We start from the raw sequence: 19,687 nt of genomic DNA, 5'->3' as shown, positions 1-19,687 counted from the left end.
CCAAACCCTTTTAACGGTTGACTAAAGAATCATGAATGCATAATTGAATTTTATTTCGTTCTCTAGTCGTCTATGAACAGGAGAGCATTCAAATTTGTGCAGGCTAGACAGTAAGTTAAAGAGTTAGTTTCTGTTGTTTTTGGTGATCAAGATCATAAAAAAAATTATAAAAACAATGATAAAAATAATAAAACAAGCCGAACAAGAAAATCAAAATGACAATAACAAAAATGATTACGCAGGTAGTACAATGAATAGGAAAGTAGTAAAAATTACAAAATATAACAATTATAAAAATTATGTAAATAATAAAAGAAGGCAGAAGTAAGCATAAAATAATAAAGAGGAGACACCAAGCAAAATAACAATAAAAAAAAATTATTATACAAGTAACACAACGAATAGGAAAATATTAAGAAAAATAACAAATAACCATAATAAAAATCACCTTAAAATTTCAGACAACAAGGAAATCACATTACACAAGCATTTAAAACGACGCTTCTTGAGTTTGCGGTCATTTGCATACCTGATTGCGAAGCTCATATTTCATTTAATATGCAAACAGCTGAGAGGAGGAGGGAGTTGCTTTTTTTTGTAAGGAGAGACGATTTAAATCTAAAAATATCGAATGAGGAAAATATTGGAAAAATATTTTAGAACATTAATAACCTTAATTCGTAAATAAATAAAATTTTTTTAAAGAATTGCTTCCATGTGAAAATAAAAATCTTGACTTTTAATTAGATTGTAACTCGGTAATGGCAATATAAAATGGCAAAGAAATAATATAAATAAAACATTAATAAGCATTAGAGATTAAAAATAATAACTCAGTTGCCCACCAAAACAAAATTATATTTGTGTAATCAGAGAATAATAGAAAGGGGGAAAAGAAATGAATGACAATAGAGAAACGTATAAAAATAAAGAAGAATAAAACTAACGTGAAAACAAATCAAGATGAGATAAATAAAAAGAAAGTCAGTAATTAGAAGAATCCTGACCATTAGTAAGACTCTAAAAGAATCAAGAATGAAAAGACTGGGGAATAAGACAAGGAAATGAGAGAGAGAGAGAGAGAGAGAGAGAGAGAGAGAGAGAGAGAGAGAGAGAGAGAGAGAGAGAGGGTGGGAGGAGGTGGAACTCGTGATGAACATGTGATAACTGTTACATAATACTTGTAAGTGTACGATGAATGTTCGTTTTGATTTTATTTCAATATTTTTATTTCATTATTCTTTGGAGAGAGAGAGAGAGAGAGAGAGAGAGAGAGAGAGAGAGAGAGAGAGAGAGAGAGAGAGAGAAGCAGTAGTAAATACGACACTAGGAGTTATATATCACTTGCACTTATATGATAATGTTATCTTTACTTAATATTATAATTTTTGGTGGTTGAAATATTATTTAAAAATGTTTATATAAAAATTTCAGAGCCACATGTTTATATAAATATTGGTTGGGGAAAATTACTAAAAAAATATCCATATAAGCAAACATTTCAATGACACATGTTTATTTTCATTCGAAGTTACAATTCATAAACCTAGCTTCACAGAACATTACTGCTGGCATAAATTCTATCGTGAAAGAGAACCTTCATAATGGAATTGTTTCATTTAATGGTTGCAGTGGTATAAAGTGCAGTCAGGTTATGTCCTGAATGCTAGGACAGAATTTAAAATTCAATTGCAATTTCCTCTGGGGGTTGGGGGCGGGAGAAGGAAGAGAGGTTATTGTTCTCTGCAAGTAGGTTAAGCTCGGAGATTTATATGTTTATTTAAGTTTAGTCAAAAGTTTAAGCATTGAATACTAACGTATGTTATATATATACATATACATACATACATACATACATACATACAACATATATATATATATATATATATATATATATATATATATATATATATATATATATATATATATATATATATATATATATATATATATATATATATATATATATATATATATATATATATATATATATATATATATATATATATATATATATATTTATATATATATGTGTGTGTATACAGTATATTAATTTTTAATTGATGGAAAATATCAATCGGAAAAAGTCTTCAATATATATAGGAAATATTTGCGTTTCTATCTTTAAATTCTTTAAACTTCACAAGTTTTAATGAGCTCAAAATCAATTTCTCCCCGAGAGGTCCTAACCCTCTCTCTCTCTCTCTCTCTCTCTCTCTCTCTCTCTCTCTCTGTCCCGTTGCATTCGAGCTCTTCACACGTTTAAATGAGATTCTTTTCATAAGCTTTCAGGAGCGATGTCGAGTCCCGAGGTAAATATATCCAGAAACAAATTCAATTATTGGAACCTTCACGGTATGGAATCATTTGCTGAGCTTCGTCATACCTCTCTCTCTCTCTCTCTCTCTCTCTCTCTCGGGTGTTTTGGTCTTCTACTATTATTTTTGAATTAATATATTTCTTATTAATTCGAGCTCAGTGTTAAAAGGAATATATAGTTGAAAGTTTATACAGAAATATGTATATTATAGATAATATATATAGAGGAAAGATATATATATAGATAAAGATATAAATACAGTATATATATATATATATATATATATATATATATATATATATATATATATATATATATATATATATATATATATATATATATATATATATATATATTTATATCTTATCTCTGCTTTCAACGATAACAGTATTTCAGAATCTAGTATAACTCTTTTCTCTAGTAACTGAATTCATATCAATAATCGTATGTTCAAAAGTTATCCTCTTAAAGAAAAAATCGTATCTCATCCCTGCTATTTCTTTCATTGTCAATTCTTCTTCTTCTTCTTCTTCTTCTTCTTCTTCTTCTTCTTCTTCTTCTTCTTCTTTTCTTCTTCTTCTTCTTCTTCTTCAAAGTTATTCTCCTTTTCCACTCGGCTAAACTTCCTCATTTCCTTATTCTGTTCGGATGCTTCCTTTAAATGGAATGGCATATATAAGATTATCATTCATTTTAATTCTATTTTCTTTTTCTTTTTTTTGTGATTGGGTGTTTGTTGTTGTTTCCACCCTTTGAAGTGAGTTGGTTCTTTGCTGATGGTAAAACGTTGTTTCTTTTCTCTGTATTCATTTCCATTTAAACTGAAATATCAAAAGAATTATTTTTCTTTGTACGATTTCTGAAGCTACTGTGAGAAAATGGTAACTGGCTTTAGTAGCACAATTCTCAATTTCATACATATATATTTTTTCTTTGCTTTTGCTAAAATATAAATCTAAAAAACGTGTAACTCTGAGACATGTATCGGATCCACGAGTAGGTTACTGAGAGTCAGAATCGACTCTCATCGGGGATTAAGTTTTCGGACTGGCTGTAGCCTCTCCAATCCCGAGCACTCAAGCATAAGAAACCATTCAGAAATTTGTAAAACATATATTGATAGAAATGATTTCTGTATCATAGGCCAAACAACTAATGCATAGGAACTGCATATCCGGGAATTATTATTTATTAAACAACTAGTTCCCCAGTTAAATGCTCAGACCTCCTCCACTCAGCTCTACCTGAGTTAACTTTTTATTTATGCATTCTGTCTTTTGCCTTCTTGGTATAAGGTTGGTTAGCGGCCTTTGATTTTGCTTTTATGTCTTTTTTGTTTTTGTTTTTTGTTTTTTTTATCTGTATTCTGACTGTGCTGTATTTTACGAATTTTATTGATTTTTAGAGCAATTTTTAAAATAATTTTATTCATTATTTAACAGCTTCCCTGATGATGCAATAAAGTTATTTATTACGTAAACGTTGGAAATAAAGAATTATGCTGAGATTAGTACGTTTGCATGGTCCACCTTCATGCTGATATATATATATATATATATATATAATATATATATATATATATATATATATATATATATATATATATATATATATATATATATATATATATATATATATATATATATATATTATATATATATATATATATATATATATATATATATATATATATATATATATATATATATATATATATATATATATATATATATCTATATATATGTATATATATATATATATATATATATATATATATATATATATATATATATATATATATATATATATATATATATATATATATATATATATATATATATATATTATGTTTCATTAAGGGAGGAAGGTTTACCAGGCAAATTGTTCCATATTAATGTTATCAAAAGTGTTTTGTTTCATTAAATGGTAGTAATGAAAGTAACACGGCTGTTTGGAGTGCAACGAACTGCAGGTGAGCACTGGTTTAAAACAGGTAGTAAAAAATGAGCCGAAGTTTCTTCGGCGCAATCGAGTTTTCTGTACAGCCGCTACAGGGTATAATCAAGGGCACCAAAAATTGACCTATCTTTCGGTGGTCTCGGTATAATGCTGTATGAACCGCGGCTCATGAAACTTTAGCCACGGCCCGATGGTGGCCTATCCTTTATCATTGCCAGAAGCACGATTATGGCTAACTTTAACCTTGAATGAAATAAAAACTACTGTGGAGGCTAGAGGGCTACAATTTGGTTTGTTTGATGATTGAAGGGTGGATGGTCAACATATCAATTTGCAGCCCTCTAGCCTCCTCAGTAGCTCTTAAGATCTAAGAGCATACAGAAAAGTGCGGACAGAAAAACTTCGGACGGACAGACAAAGCCGACACAAGTTTCCTTTTCAGAAAAAGAAAATGGCTAAACTCTATAGATACTTTTGACACACGAGAAACTCGGATTCCGATTTGTTTTAGTATATGGTTTTATATTTACTTGTTTGAGTTTATAAAATAAAAGCTAAGCAAAGGCATTTTATATATATGCTCAGTTGAAGACTTGCTACATCATGTAAAGTAGCAAGTTCTAGATATTCTCAAATTAATCCTTTTTCCATGCTATAATATCAAGGCAGAGGAAGTAGGATGAAGGCATAGAGTCACTCAGTATGCAAATTCGATACCAATTATTATGAAAATAATGGAATAATGTAGATGAATTTCAGTGGACAAAATTTCAATATTAAACCTTTGAATATTGATACAGAAATTTTCTGGAATATCACAAGGCTGTCAGCATGGATTTGGTTTTCAATATTGCTAATGGAGTTAGAGAGCTAAGTGGACCCTGGTAGTTGTAACTCCGCACTTTTTCTGTCCGCCCTCAGATCTTAAAAACTGCTGAGGCTAGAGGCTTGAAAATTGGTGAGTTGATCATCCACCCTCCAATCATCAAACATACCAAATTGCAGCCCTCTAGCCTCAGCAGTTTTTATTTTATTTAGGGTTAAATTTAGCCACGATCGTGCGTCTGGCAACGCTGTAGGCCATGCCACCACCGGGCCGTGGTTAAAGTTTCATGGTCCTCGTCTTATACAGCATTATATCGAGACCACCGAAAGAGAGGTCTATTTTCGGTGGCCTTGATTATGCCCTGTACAGGAAACTCGATTACGCTGAAGAAACTTCGGCGCATTTTTTTATTAATTTCCTTTTATTTGTTACCACAGCAAGGCAACACAGACAAAAATTATTAATAAGTTACACCCGTTCATTGGGCGAGACCCGAGCGTTAAACCAGAATCTCAATCTGTATACTGGTGTTTATTATAAATAAATGTCAGCATCCATTATGAGCAGTTATCGCGGCTTCATCTCGGACAGCTGTGAAATATTCAAAAATGCCCCGCTATGAAAATGGCAATGCTTGTCCGGAAAACCTCGCTTAGTTATCTATCGAGTTGAAATATGAATTAAGAGGCGAGTTTGCCAAGTGTATCAAAGGCTGGCTGCCTTCAAACACGAATAGGTTATATCACTCTAGCGATTATTAGCGAAGGAATATATTTGAAGGATTAATAGATGAAAAAATAAAACTAGTATATCTTTTTGTATACACAACTGGGAAACGTAAATTTTCGTACAGTAAGATATAGCCTCAACACACGTAGGAAACTTATCGCCTACATATCACAAACAAGTTGAAAACAAGTCAGCAACTGTAAATGCAGAATTAATATTTGTCAAATGCAGGATAATTCCTTGAAGTTAGAACTACTAATCTGACGTGAGACCAATGCTTGATAATTGTATGATTTACTGGTTTGGACAACAAATATGTCGTCAGCTTGTATACAAACTGTTTGAGATTTGTGTGTAACATGTTGGTGACATGTGGCCAATGCTGGATAGTAATAATATGAAACACTGGTTAGAACAACCAATACACCATCAACTTGTATTCAATATGTTTGTAATTTGTGTGCAACAAGTTGGCGACGTTTGTTGTTGACATGTTTTCCACATCCTCATACACCTTCTCTTACTGTAGAGTGGGCGCACCCTAAGACGCCTTCTCCCTAACTCCAATATGCAGCAGCTTCCATCAGAAGGAACCATTAAGAAAATCAGGAACAAAAATCCATATTTCAAAAAAAAAAAAAGCGCTCCCATCTTGAGGTACCGATAATGATCCATCTTTGATGTCTGCTTTTGATGTATGATTCATTTCAAAGAACAGAAAGACGGAAAAGGAATATATATCATTTTACCTTTCATTCATTTGACCAGGAGTCTGGGAAAAGAGTTTGATGAATGAGGGCCACTCCAGTCCTCCCACATATTATCAAGATGGCCTTTTGAGGTAACATGTTTCCTGATGATATCTCAATGGGCAGGAATCTTTTCGTTAATTTGATTTTCAGGCGGCATTTCTTCGCTTAATGTATAATGAAATCAATATTCTGATGACATTACTAAATTACAGACATGTATGTTGAATAATTGTATGCAGTATGCGAATGTGTTTGTAGACAAGTAAACAGCAGGTGAAATTTATAGTAGCATTTTAGAGAGCATGTTCTTTGATAGAAATTGGTACAAAACACACATTATTATATATATATATATATATAGTATATATATATATATATATATATATATATATATATATATATATATATATATATATATATATATATATATATATATATATATATATATATATATATATATATATATATATATATATATATATATATATATATATATATATATATATATATATATATATATATATATATATATATGTTATATATATATATATATATATATATATATATATATATATATATATATATATATATATATATATATATATATATATATATATATATATATATATATATATATATATATATATATATATATATATATATATATATATATATATATATATATATATATATATACATATATATATATATATATATATATATATATATATATATATATATATATATATATATATATATATATATATATATATATATATATATATATATATATATATATATATATATATATATATATGTAAAGAGTAGTGCAAAATCCGCTAGAAACTCTTCTCCTTCCCCTGCTTTGGAGTTGGTTTGAACCTTGAAGGTCGGGGAAATAAGGGCTCAGAGAAAATATAATAGTTTGGGACAGTAAACTGGCTTTGCACTGTTTTCTTTGGTACAGGAAAGAAAATCGTTTTCATGATATCCGGGTCGGCGATCCTCTTAAACTTTCTCATTAGGATCCCATCCTTCAAAAAATAACATTTTTCTTCCCTCTTTATATCATTTACATCAACAAGGGAATTATCTCTTAATACCTTCAAATCATTGTCTTCTAATTGACTTTTAACAAACTCTTCTTTATTCACTCTCAGCATTTGCAAAGAAGTACTGATTTGACCTACTTTTAAGGGTTCATGACTATCATTAAACAAATTCTGTAAATCCAAACCTTCGTCTTACTCTTTTACCTTTCCTTCAGCCCTTTTGCTTCTTGTAGTAACTGGACAAGCAGGGAATAGATTTGGAATTTGCGTTCAACTTCTGTAATAGAGGAAGAATTAAAGGGTTTTTCTGCCAAAATTGGATTACCGCAGCCAAACACTTTGTCGGCACATACATCATTTCCCAGAATTAACACTTCTCCTGACACTGGGATTTCACTCACCAAACCTATTTTGACATTCCCCGAAATTAACGGAGTTTCCAACCTTGCTTCTACTAATGGAGCTGAAAATTCAGGTCCAAACCCACGCAGAAGCACATACTCCCCAGTAGCATTCCACTGGTCACATTTCTCTTTTAACATTACAGACTGTACTGCTCCTATGTCTCTCAACCACCTTACTTTCTTTTTCTCAACACCAGGAATGTGTAAGCAACCATCTCCCATAAACGGGTCATATAATTCAGTACCTTTGGATGTAGGCTTCACTTCAGGTAGTCCAAATTCATTTGCTTTACATTAGTCTCTGTAAAACCAGCATTACTACCATTATTAACCATTTTAACCTCTTTGTCATCTATTTTATTAACAGTATTTTCAACATCTGCATTGTGTAAATTATGACTGTTAATGCTATCTTTACAATACATCTTACCTGGCCTAAGGGGAGCCGCAAGCAAACAAGGACTTCTGTCACCACATCCCTGTGGGTGATTTAACAAAGCAGTGGCACTTTCATTTTTGTGATCATCCTTCTTCAAATATATATTTATCTTTAACTTGCTTTAACACTTAGATTGGACAATTTTCTGTGTGCCAGGACAACTCCTACTGATGTTTGCTGGTTTGCCACAACTAAAACAAACATCTCTAAAACTTTCACCCACTGTTTGATGACGAGGACTATACTTATCACTTCCACTGGAAACTGCTTTACCAAAGCTAACACTAGGACCAGAACTCTTTTGACTTGCCCCTCCAATACCTCTGTTAAAGGATCTGTTATAAAATCTACGAGATGATTCCTGTGAACTCGTAATCTTACCTTGTGTCTTGTAATTTTGAGTAACATCAGTACGATATAGCTTATGGGTTAACGCATAGTTATCGGACAATTTAGTGGCTTCCTCCACAGTATTTACATCAAGTTCATCCAAGTAAGTTTTAATCAGTGGATGAATACTATCCTTAAATGTTCAAGCAAGATAATTTCCTGAAGAGTACTAAAATCTCCATTTACTTCTCGAGCATTTATCCACCTATCATACCACAGGTGTTGCTCCCTTGCTTGTTCCATATGAGTTTGACAGTCTCTTTTCACCCAACTTCTAAACTTCTCTCTTACGATTTCGACAGTATTTCAGACAACGCCAGTCCAACGAAGATCGGAAGAAAAATGCATCCAAACCGGCAGAATGGGAATGGTCAACATTTGAAGCGCTTTTATTATGAAAAAACTCAATAATAAAAATGCAGGATTTGTTGTTTTCAAGACACCCAAAGGATTAAAAGTAAGGTTTTCTTACAATTCTCGACAGTAATATTTCGGACGACTCGGTCCAACACATATGACAGAAGAAAATTCACATTCATGGATTTTTTCATAGAGCAATATCCACTTTACTTTTAATCCTGTGGGTGTCTGTGAAAAACAACGAATCACATTTATTGAGTTCTTCTTTGAAAAAACCCTCCAAATATTGACCATTCTGCCTTTGGATGCATATTTCTATCTGATGGCGATCAAACTGGCACATCATCTGAAATCTGGTTGGCATCATTAATCCTCTCAGATCTGCATTTTTGTGGAGTTTTCATTAAAAAAACCTCCAAGCTCTTGACCATTCTGTTGTTTTGGATGCAAATTTCTTTGATCATCGTCGGACTGGTGTCGTCTGAAATACCGTTGAAAATCGTAAAAAACCTTACTTTTAATCCTTTGGGTGTCTGAAAACAATGTAGCCTGCATTTATATTGACTTTTTCAACAGAAAAACGTCCAAAATTTGACCATTCTTCCATTCTGGAGCCATATTTCTTCCATCGGATCGGCGTTGACAGTGTCGTAAACCTGGAACATGCGTTGTAACCCAGGAAATAATTTTTTTATGAATATATTTGAAAAGCATAGTAAACTTGGAACATTGTAAGCTGAACCTGTCATAACCCGGAGACTGTCTGTGTATATATATATCCAGTTTTCGGGGGATTGGGTTATGGTACCACAACTACCTGCAATAAGCTGAAATTCATGATAAGTTGGTACCCCCTTCTAAAAGTGCTTATAGCTGCCTATTTTAATAGTTCAAACACTAAATATACCTTAAACTAAAATACTTATAATTGGGTATTTTAATAGTTCAAACACCAAATGTACCTTAAACTATCATATTAAACCAAATATACCTTAAACTATCATCCTAAAACACTTCAGTATCATTTGAAATTCATCTTACAACACTACGCTCAAAATATCATTTCAAATTCATCTTACAACACTACGCTCAAAAGATCATTTCAAATTCATCTTACAACACTACGCTTAAAAGTATATGGCTTACATCTACAGTATGTATGAAAACTAATCAAGTTCCCTCTATATTCAAGCACAGCCATTTTCTCTCATACAGTATTCAAGCCGTCCTGTTTTCTTTTTTTGATTGGGAAAACATTGGGAATTCAAAAGTTGAGGCAAGTAAAAAAATCAAATTATAAATGCAGTCAACAGTGATAAAATATTCTCTTGTGTACTGTTGTGTGTTAATCATACTTCAAAATCAACTAAACTTGTAATAAAAACAGCACAGTAAATCAAGCAAAGCAAAAGAAATAACGTGAATATGGACGCACACACTCATTTGCATGCATCATGAACTTGTGTCTTGCAGTTGTAATTTCATTTTCTATTTTTATGTCTATGATACACTAATTCATATTTCATTAAAGGATATGTATAGGACTGACAGAGAGATAGAGAAGGCAAACTGAGGTATGTTTACATAGGTAAAACGAATCAGGAAAACAGCTGTTTTTGTGATTTTACCTGAACATAATACATTTTATTGATATTTTGCTGTGTTTACTTTAATATTAATGCAGTCAACCCCTGCTATTCGTGGTCTGGCAATTGGCAGACTCACTGATTCCTGGATTTTTATGTGGAACTTATCCCCAAATTATTTGGGAAAAATTTGGTAATTCACAGACTATTGTCAAGGAATATTCGCTAATTAGTGTATTTTGATGTCATTTTCATGACTAAATACATTTTTATGATAAATAAATGATTTGCTAATATTCAAATAATACTAAGATTAATAAGATTTAATAATAATAATAATCCTGTACCTGTAATAATACAGGTAGTGATAAGTACTAATTTTCAAATAAGAATAATAATAATAATAATAATAATAATAATAATAATAATAATAATAATAATAATAATAATAATACTGTACCTATAATAATAGTAATAAGATTAAGAAATAATATTATATAAAAACTCAGAGAGAGAAAAAAAATTATGTTGAAAGAAATAAAAACGTTTCTTTCCACAGGTTTTTATCTTTGGCTGGTAAAAAACTGGTTCTCTCCCCTCCATACGTTCAGGAGGGACCCCTTTATAGTACCCAGGGGACCTCCTTATAGTGAACCCTGTTGGTATCTGAGCTCCAAATCTAGAGCTCATTTTTGACCCGTTATAGATACAATGCTCAGAAATGTTAAGTATTGAAATGATATTAAAGTGATTGGAATTATATCAAAGTTATATTAAAGTAATATTTAAATTCTATTTAAAATGATATATATATAAGTGTTTTAGGATGATTAGTCAAGGTATAGTTGGTGTTTGAACTATTGAAATTGGCAGTTATAAGCATTTTTATAGGGGCCTTTGGTGTTTGAAAGATTAAAATAGGCAGTTATAAAAGTTTTTAAAGGGGTGTCAAGTATTTGTTGATTTTAGCTTTTCACAGAGTTGTGGTCCTATCCTCGTGAACACAACGGAGTCGACTGTATTTGAAAATTAGTAATTTTTTATCATAAAAATTGTTTATTCCAACTGAAATGGCCTACTTCGACCACCACACACCCTATACTGTCAATAATAGATTCAATATTTGCTTACCAATGATGAAGTCCACAATGGGTGGGACCATACTCAAAACACAATCACTTAATGTGCAAGACTATTCAAGGGGGACAAATAAACACTGACAAAAAACTTTGCTTATTTAATACATAAACCAAAGGTGAAATGACACCTGAACCTCTTGAACATACACAAAATAAAACACAGTACATACCCTCGTAAAACAATACCCAAAAACACTTACGCACTATTAAACAGAAAGCAACACGTGGTACTTAAGCGGGCCCAGAAAGTAGGAGAGGGTCAAAAGAAAGAATAATAACAGCTAACACCAATTCAATGATAATAATTAGCATAAAGGACGGCATGAATTTATCAATGTACCTTTTGGACTAGGGAAAACTTGAGTCGGCCAAAAAAAAAAAAAAAAAAAAGCACATCAATGGAAGAGAGTGGCCTTACATTTTACACTGTATAAATAAAAATTCTAAAATTTTCCCTACCTTCACGAGAAGTTGAAAATGACTGTTACAACCCGTTGTGGGGCCTCATTTACAATACAATCGTAAATTTTACCAACTTATATATGTTTTATCTAATAAATAAATGTATTGTATTTTGTAAAATTATTATTACTGCTCACACAATATCAAAACAGACAAGAAATAAAAGCAGTAACAGATATCTGCATATTTGTTGAAAAATATTCACATAAATTTATGAGAAGGAAGATTCAGTAATTTTTTTTTTTACTTTTACATGCTTTTTCTAATATTTCTTTGCAATTTTCTTTGTAAAATTACATTTACAACTGACATACGATCGTAAAAGACAAAAACAAAAAACAACAGCAACCTCTTCATATATTTACAAGTAAATTTACAAAAAGACTCATGTGAGAGAGAGATGCAGTACTTTCCCCCTTGAAGTCTGCAAGCATTACTGATGGCTAACTCACGTCTGTATAAAAGTTGCCATTAGTGAATTTTATAGCATATGAAATATTGGCATCTCTGTTTCGAATCATTATTATCATAACAGTGATGCATGAATTCTGTTTCACACTGAGGCTCAATCCATCCACCTCCCAAACCTGTTTTGCCACACTGAGGCTCAGTCCGTCCTTAAAGTTAAATAATTCAATATTTTAAGGTATCTTCAACCAAATAAGCCTCCACATCTGGAGATAATCTGAGTTTTAGTGTAAAGAGACTAAATAGCCAGTAATGCCACCAAGTGCTGTGATCTTGTCCATTTGCAACAATGCCAGCAATATCATCTTAGCAGCAAGCTGAGAGAGTCCCCTGGCAGTATAACTCAACCAAGACAATGATGGTTGGAAAGGGCAGGTCTTCCAGAGTCAATGGCAATGAGCCAAGCAGTAGCAGTATGTCAGAGCAGCCGCATATAATCCAAAAGCGCCTTGGTGATAGCTCAGAACACAGAATGCCTGCCCAGCATCACGGGACCATAAACAATACCTGTCAAGAGGCGGGACTTGGGCTGCATTACTTGTAAAGAAACAAAACTGTAACAACAGGTAAACAAGCAAGAGACCATAAGGGAGACTAAAGACCTTGGGGAACACTGCCCAAGTGGCAATACTAAAATAACGATCAATTTAGTTAGTTAATACAAAGAGAAAAAGATCCAACATACTGACACCTCCTCACACACAACAGAAAAAATTTAGAAAAATTTACATTTTTCAAAAGTTTACTTTAAATCAGAATTCAATCAAAAATTAATTTTAACTTGATAAAGTAATGAAGTATTATGTTGCTTTATAGAGCACAAATTAACCCTTAAGGGACCAGTTAAGCCTCAGTGTGAAGTAAAACAGGTTTAGAGGAAGTGGGCCAGTTGAGCCTCAATGAAACAGATGCAGCACCACTGTTTTGGTATGTGATTCCAAACAGAAGTGTCATTACATCTACATGCTATAAATTCACTAATGGCAACCTTTATACAGACAGTGAGAGTTAGCCCAGTATCAGTAATGCTTGTGACGACTTCAAGGGAAAATGCTGCATCTCTCTCTCATGAGTCTTTTGTAAATTTGCTTGTAAATATCTGAAGGGGTTGCTGTTGTTTTTTGTTTTTGTCTCTTTCGATCATTATGTCAGTTTAAATGTAATTTTACAAAGAAAATTGCAAAGAAATATTAAGAAAATGCATGTGAGTAAAAAAAAAAAGTTACTGAATCTTCTTTCTTGTAAATTCGTGAATATTTTCCAACAGATATACAGTATTTACTGCTTTTATTTCTTATCTGTTTGATATTGTGTGAGTAAGTAATAATAATTTTACAAAAAATACAAAAATTTATTTATAAGAAATAACATAAGTTGGTAAAATTTATGATTGTATTGTAAATGAGGCCCTGAGGGGTTGTAAAGTCATTTTCAACTATAAGTGGAAGGTAGGAAAATTTTTAGAATTTTATTTAAGTGTAAATGCGTGTCATTCTCTTACATTGATCTTGATTTTTTTATTTTGCAAATATAAGTTTCCCGGAGTCTGGGGGTGCTGCACATTGATAAATTATGCCGTCCCTTAAGGGTTAATACCCAATACAAGACCTTAAGCCTAGTAATTAACCTACAAATATTATATATCACAAAATTTTCTCAAATGCTGCTTAAATAAACCCAAAATTCCTGGAAAGCTCAAAGTGGGGTGGTAAGTACAAAGGTTAGCAGATCTAAATTAACACACTATGTACAAATGTCGCTAACATCACACATTAATTCTAACACAAAGATTTGAGGTCTTCAACCCAAAACCTACAAACCATCTCCGCAACTCAATGCACACAGACCAAACCATTGAGCTTCATGCTTATTCCTTTAGTATTGTAGGCACGTGTTCAACCACACGGCCTACCTGCTGATGACTCACATTGCACCTTAGAGAAAGCGCCGCATGTGAACTGTGAGGTTGACACAGGTCAGACAGAAACAAAATCTTGAGACAATACTGTTTTTAGCAAATGTCTCTGATGTTGCTTTAGTCACTTCTTGATATTATGCCAGTCTATGTATCAGAACACCATTCACTCAGCTGTGTACATATATTTCACAACCATATGTTTTACACTTGTATAATTGTATGTTTGCCTCTGTGAAGAAACACAAGGCCTATGCTTAATCCCTTTTCCCTGCCTGTCAAGAACAGGACTGCATTACGGCCCGCAGGGAGTTTTGGCTTGTATGAATTTTAGATGAATAAATCAGTTTATGTAACACATTGTATTTAAGCTTACCTCCTCCCACAATATCATCAACTGGGTTTCTAAGTTTGAAGCATATAACACTTGCTACTAAGCCAACACTGTCTTTATACCAGTGATTCACTGCCTTAGTAGTATAGAGCGTCCTATAAAAAAATACACACACACACACCAACAGAACGACACAGAGAGGTCAGCACGGGCCTCCCTGCGTAGAATAAGCATGCAAGAATTGATGAGCATAGTTTCTAAGCCCTTAAAATTAAATCCTCTCAATAAGCCAGTCAATGAATATTATACAACTGCTTTAACTCATAAATTAACCTAATCTTACGTAAACCTTAAGACAAATCGGATCAATAAGTATTGACCCTTCATCTCACAATTAACATCAATCTTAAGTAAGCCTTAACTTTAATAATTAAAACTACAGTATTACATTATTCCATTGTCTGAACAAAGAACGAGAAATTACCAGATAAGGTTATTACATAAATATACCTTCACCTCGCTTACCCATAAATAAACTTAATCTGTCCTTTACATACCACAATTAAAATGACACAGGTTTATGATTACCTGCATGAATTTCATAACCACACAGACCTACTTGTCCCTATTCAACAACGTGGTGATAAAGCATCGGCAACAATATTATCTTGACATGGAATGGGCAAATTCCGTTCACTTCTGTAACTGAGACTCCAACGCACTAATTGTTGGTTCATATTTCCTAAAGCTATTTAGAAGATAAGTGAGTTATGATCAGTTAATATTTTAATAGGAGGTCCTGTGGAGGAAAGAAACTTGAGAATGGTTAACAGCCAAAATTAACGCTAATGTTTCCTTCTTCACCTTGGAATACCTACACTGGGCGGGGGACGATTGTGTGAAGAATACAGCAGGATGAAAAACTCCTGTTCATCCTTCTGTAACAGTACCACTCCTACACCAACATCACTTGCATCAGTGGTAAGCGAGAAAAATTCAAAATCTGGGAGAAACTCAAGATAGGAAAAATTAGTTAGAATATGTTTCAATTGTTGAAAAGCATTTTGCATCTCGTTAGTCCAATTAAAGGTTACATTCTTATGTAACAAATTATTCAGAGGCTCAGCAGTGTCAGAAATGTTGTTAGCAAACCTACAGTAATATCCTACCAACCCAAAGAACTTTCCGACATCCCTCTGACACTTAGGAATTTATATGTTCTTAATGGACTCCACGTTTGCCCATTTAGGAGAAACCTTAAGCCACCAACTATGTAATCCAAATATACCACCTTTGCTTTGGCAAACTTACTGTTTTTTAAGTTAATTACTAAATCAGCTTTTGCAAAACCTCGAATGAAGCCCTAATGTGTGTTAGATGAGTGTCCCAGTCATCACAATAAATTACTGTATCGTCAATATAGACGACACACCCTTCCAAATGAACCAATGTGTTCATCAATCACAACGAAAAGTTGCAGCAGCATTCTTCATGCAAATGAAACATAACTTTGTTGAAATAATCCTTGCTCCATTACGAAAGTGACGAGGCCCATACCCTTTTAGACAGAGGAACTTGCCAATAACCTTTTAATAAATTGAATTTACTTATATACTTTAACTTACCCATCGTATCTATACAGTCTTCAGTCTGCGGCAGTGGATAACAATTAGGTTTAGTGACTTTGTTCACCTTATGGTAAACCTTATGATAATCAAAACATAGCCCAAAATCACCATCAGGTTTTTTTACCAATACAGTCGACCCCCGGTATTCGCAGGGGATGCGTACCACTACCCCTGTGAATAGCTCAAATCCATGAATACTTAAAACCCCTCTAAAAACACTTATATATGCCTATTTTGATAGTTCAAAAAGCCCTCTAAAAATGCTTATACCTGAATATTTTAATAGTTTTATCACAAAAAAGTGCATTTAGTCACGAAAATGATATGTCTGATAATCTATGAATGTTTTTGTATGAAATACCACAAATAGGCAGAATTTTCCTCAAGATATTGTGTGCATATGTTCCTGAGAGAAATCCGTGAATAGATGAAGCCACGAATCCTGAACTGCAAAAAGGTGGGGGGTCCACTGTACAACTGACGGAGACCAGGGATTGTTGCTGGGCTCAACATATAGTCAACCTCCTTAGCTACAGCAGCATTCTTAAAAGAATTCAACCTATAAGGAGATTGCTTTACTGGGGTTGCATTACCCACATCAACATCATGTTCAAGGACAGATGTCCGTCATGGAACATCTGAAAACAATTCCTTATAATTAAATACCAATTTTTTCAAAGACTTTTGTTCTACACTGCTTAAATGAGAAATCATTCTAGTTAGATTTTTTAAAGAAGCCTTATTATCTGAAAGCCATTCCATACGATCAAAACAGCTGTCATCAACATTATCTTCTGCAAACGAAAATCTCTCATTATTATCACAACTTATGGCACCTGCAACAGGTGCCATGGGAATAACTTTCTCATGTTCCATATATGCCTTCAGCATATTTATATGACAAAGCTGAAATGGTTTCCAGGTGTCTCTACTAAATAATTAACCTCACTAACGTTCTTCAGAATTTTCCATGGACGTGAAAAAGAAGCTTTTAATGGATTTCCTGGAATGAGCAATAAAACCAACACTTCATCGAACACAGTAAATTTTCACCTGCAAAATTCCAAGCCTTAGTCAACTTGTCACCTAAATTAGATACGTAATCTAGTAAATTTATCTTGGGGATGTTCCCCCCTGCCCCAGGACTCCTAAATCACATCAAATGGTCCATGTACACAATGACCACACACAAGGCTAAAATGTGAAAAACCTAAAGACTGACTCTGTCAGGAACTGAACGGAAAGCAAACAATAAGTACGGTAATTCCTTATCCCATTCAGAACCATTAACCAAACAATATTTCTTTGTCATAGATTTCAAGGTTTGATGAAATCTTTCTAAATCTCCCTGACTTTCTGGATGATACAGAGAAGAAGTTACATGTTTAATTTTTAACTCTGCCATTTTACCCCTGAAATACCTACTGATAAAATTAGAACCACAATCAGATTGGATTATTTTAGGCGTCCGAAACCTGGTGAAAAAGTCTATTAGTACATCAACAGTTTTAACACTTTTTACGTCTGTTGGTGGTACTGCCTCGATGATATCGAGACATCTTATCCATTATAGTTAGAATATGTTCATTCCCAACAACATCAATAATGACCTCTTTAAAAGGTTCAGAGACAACAGGAATAGGACATAGAGGTGCTTTTGGTACTGGCTGGTTTGGCTTACCAACCCTCTGACAGATATCACAGCTATTTACAAATTTCTTTGCATCCGCCTTCAATTTGGGCCAATAATAATTTATAAGCAACTAGCCCGTAGTTTTATGAATACCAAAATGACCCACCAAGCCATTCTCATGGGCTAATGACATTAACTCATTCCTGTAAACAAAAGGAACCATAACTTATTTTAAAACCTCATAATCATCACTATTAACATGCATAGGTCTGCTTACCCTGTATAGAATATTCCTGATTATTTTAAATTGGGTATAGTCAAAGCAGATACTTCACCTGATTCTAGAGGAAGATCCTGAAAATCCCTGAGCCCTAATGAGCTCCTCAACAGTCCAGTAGGTTTATCCTTCAAAATATTAATATCTCCTACAACTACTCAAATCTCCATCAATTGTTGACTGCAGTCTCAACAATTATAGACCCAGAATGAGTGACTACAGCTACTTCATTATCAGAATTTATCAATATTGGGAAAGTCTTATTCTCAAGGGCAACATCATTCCCTAAAACAACATCTACATCCTGAACAGGGAATTTTCCAACAATGGCCAATCTTACATTCCACATCAAGGAAGGGCAGGTTAAATAAAAATTCCCAATAGGATATGACCAAACCGTATCAGGAAAACCACTGAACAATAAAAATTGCCTCCTGAAGAATCAGAGATTGAACAGTGCCAGTGTCACGCAAAAATCGCACACTCCTTTTCTCACCTGAACTACTTGACGAGATACTACTGAAAGGCAAATATCTCTGGAGAGATTCTAAGGATTTATTACTACCTAGTCATTGGTTTGTGATTCCCTCTTTTTCTTTTCCACACTCATCACTGGTCTTCCCTTAGCTTGTTGGGACTTCCTATATGCAAAACACATACTTCTAACATGTCCCTTCTTATTGCAAAAGAAGCATGTCATTGACTTAACCTTATCAGGGTTATAGGAATTTGATCCTCTGTTACCACTGTTAGGAGAATCACGAGAATTATTATAATGCTTATCACTATTTTGCACCTTATTACTATTATTTCCATAATTATTACCCCTACCTACTCTCACTCATCCTGATTTATCACTTCCGGATTTCTCCCCAACACATTTTTATGAGATGGTAGGTACTCATCACTAGCAATGGCTACCTCCCGAAGGGTATTGAGTTTGAACTCCTCGAGGTGGACTTTCGTTTAATCAGGCACACACCTCATAAACTCCTCTACCAACATTAATTCCCT

Source organism: Macrobrachium rosenbergii, chromosome 31, assembly GCF_040412425.1.
Source record: "Macrobrachium rosenbergii isolate ZJJX-2024 chromosome 31, ASM4041242v1, whole genome shotgun sequence".
NCBI lineage: Eukaryota > Metazoa > Arthropoda > Malacostraca > Decapoda > Palaemonidae > Macrobrachium > Macrobrachium rosenbergii.
The sequence above is the reverse complement of the archived record's forward strand: the minus strand, read 5'-3'. Positions refer to the sequence as shown.